This window comes from Mus pahari, chromosome 14 (assembly GCF_900095145.1).
Source record: "Mus pahari chromosome 14, PAHARI_EIJ_v1.1, whole genome shotgun sequence".
NCBI lineage: Eukaryota > Metazoa > Chordata > Mammalia > Rodentia > Muridae > Mus > Mus pahari.
The window spans coordinates 15,134,164-15,136,529 of NC_034603.1; the positions used below are offsets into that span (position 1 = coordinate 15,134,164).

The window sequence follows — 2,366 nt, forward strand, 5'->3', positions numbered from 1 at the left end:
AAAAAAAAAAAAAAGCAGCTTGTCTAGCAAGCAGGAAGCCCTGAGTTCAATCTTCCTCATCAGATAAATAGGGTATGGAGGCGTATGGCTGCTAGGGAAGGGAGGGTCGGGAGTTGGAGCCCATCCTCAGCAAAGCTTCTATTCTGAGGAAATCCTGACACAAAAGAGGCCCTGTCTCACATACAGTGGCAGTAAGAACCAGCCACAGCAGTTTATGCGTGTAATCCCAGAACTCAGTGGAAGGCTTCAGTGAGTTCTCAGCTGGTGAGATGTTACTACTGTGTTGTAAAAACCGAATGAGCATTCATTATGATGTATTTCCTGCACTGCCTGACTCTTAGCTTATTTTAAAATCTTCACAGTTTAGGGGTGTGTGTGTGTGGGGGGGGTGTGCTGAGGCTTTGGGGTGTGAAAGCACAATCACCCTATTGCACCTGGAAGTGAGAGAAAATACCAGGTCAGACAGACAGACAAAGAGGATGAAGCTCCCCAAATAAAAGAATATTCATTCTAGAGGACTACACCAATTCTCAACAAAATGCATACATTTTAAAGATCTTCTCAAGATTTTCTCTAAATATATTTCCCAACACTTAAAGAAAGTGGAATCCAAGAGCTGAACAGATAGAGCAATGGTTAAGAGCACTGGCTGTTCTTCCAGAGGACCCAGGTTCAACTCCCAGCGCCTACATGGCAGCTCACAACTGTTTGCAATTCCAGTTCTGGGGAGGAACTGGCAACCCCACACTGACATACATGTGGACAAATACCTACTCACATTAGATAAAAACAAATTTTTTCATTTTAATCCAAATGAACACAAACTTCTAACCGTTGCCCAACCCCCTAGCCTGGCCACGTGCTCCCCTTCTCAACACTCCAACTAAAGCAAATCTTTTCTATTTCTGACCTTGCCAAGTTCACAAACCTAACACAATATCTCAAATCCCAGCAGTCAATTTGAAGCTATAGATCTAGGTCTACAGATCCAGGCCTAACTACATAGGGCTTAGTCTAAAGTACCAGGCTATTCTCTTCTACAGTGTCCTCCTTATATCTCACGTTAACTCCACTTAAGAAGGCTGTACTAGCTCATCTATAAAGTCCATTATTCCATTTAAATGAGGATCTACCTTCCAAGAATCCGAATAGCTCTGTGGGATATTAAGTTGTCCTCACGTCTAGAGACTCATCGTTGTCCCAGTGCCCCCATAGAATCCCACTTCATCCCAAGTGCAAAGCCACAGGGCACAGAACCTCCAGGGAGCACTTCCCTCATTGCTTCTCTCCAGCACGAACCTGCAGAAGACGGAACTTACCAGTTAGGAGAGAGTCACAGCTTCTTGTTAGTGTCTCCTTCTAATCCTCTGCTGCTGATGGAGCTGCTGATAGATAACGAGGAATCTGTCCCAGAATTCCGTTCTTATCTCCTGGCCACACCTTCAATATTTTGTTTGAAAACTGAGACTCTCCAGTTCCACAATCCTTTTGTCTGGTCGTATATGTTCAACTTAAAGCGATTATTAAAAAAAAAAAAAAAACTTAAAAAGCTAGCACTCAGGAAAGCAGAGAGAGGTGGATCTTCTGAGTTCAAGGCCAACTCAGTCTACATAGTGAGACCTTGTCCCCACGACAAACACTCTGCTGGGCAATCTCTAAAGCTTCAGCAAAGGCCTTCACTTGAGTTCAAACTCCAGGTCTGGAGATCGGGCTGACTTTGAGAAGTTTTCTGTAGAAAGGGACTTTGAACCATGAACAAGCTTTCTTAGTTGTATATGAATAAACTGAAAGTGAGAAAGAGGAATAGAATATAGATAGAACCCATTGAGGGTTCTGGTGCAAAGGCAGAAGTGAAAGCTGACTAATTATAAACGCTAGTCTGCCAGTCAACTAACAGTTTAAGCAAATAAAGCTAGACTAAAGTTCCTGCTTGCGGAACTGTAGGGAGAGGCTGCCAGCTTTCTAAGATGAGCTTCTCCATGTCCTCATACATTTTTCAGGATTCCTAACTATACAGGCTTCCAGAGTTGGGTAGTTGCAGAGGAATTTTAATCCAGCAACGTAGCTGCTGTGGCAAGGGATCATTTGTCTGTGTGATCAGGCTGGAATGACACACCTTTAATCCCTCTGGCTGGACTACAGACAAACCCTTAGGACACACCTTTAGTCTCAAACAATGAAGGTAAAGTTGTCTGTAGAAGGAAACAGTCATATTTGAAAGTGATGTCTAATAGAGAGGCAAAGTGATGAATGAGAATGAGTCAACGATAGGATATACCCAACTCTCAGGAGAACACAGGAAAGAGAGGCTACTTAAGAGAACAGCACAGGAAAGAGAGGTTACTTCGAAGAGAAGGAAGGGAGGG

General features: G+C 43.4%; 1 protein-coding gene across 3 annotated transcripts in view; it reads right to left on the reverse strand.

The window, feature by feature from the left end:
- The window catches only part of LOC110332466 (T-cell immunoglobulin and mucin domain-containing protein 2-like), a 34,253-nt gene extending 32,411 nt beyond the window's left edge, over nt 1-1,842 (reverse strand). For 2 of the 3 annotated variants that reach the window (XM_029546241.1, XM_029546239.1), the window contains exon 1: nt 1,320-1,840. The gene's annotated coding sequence lies outside the window, so the exon portion shown is untranslated. Of the gene's footprint in view, nt 1-1,319 lie in introns of all 3 variants that reach the window. The other variant, XM_029546240.1, reaches the window with a different exon arrangement.
- Between the last annotated feature and the right edge of the window lie 524 nt (nt 1,843-2,366).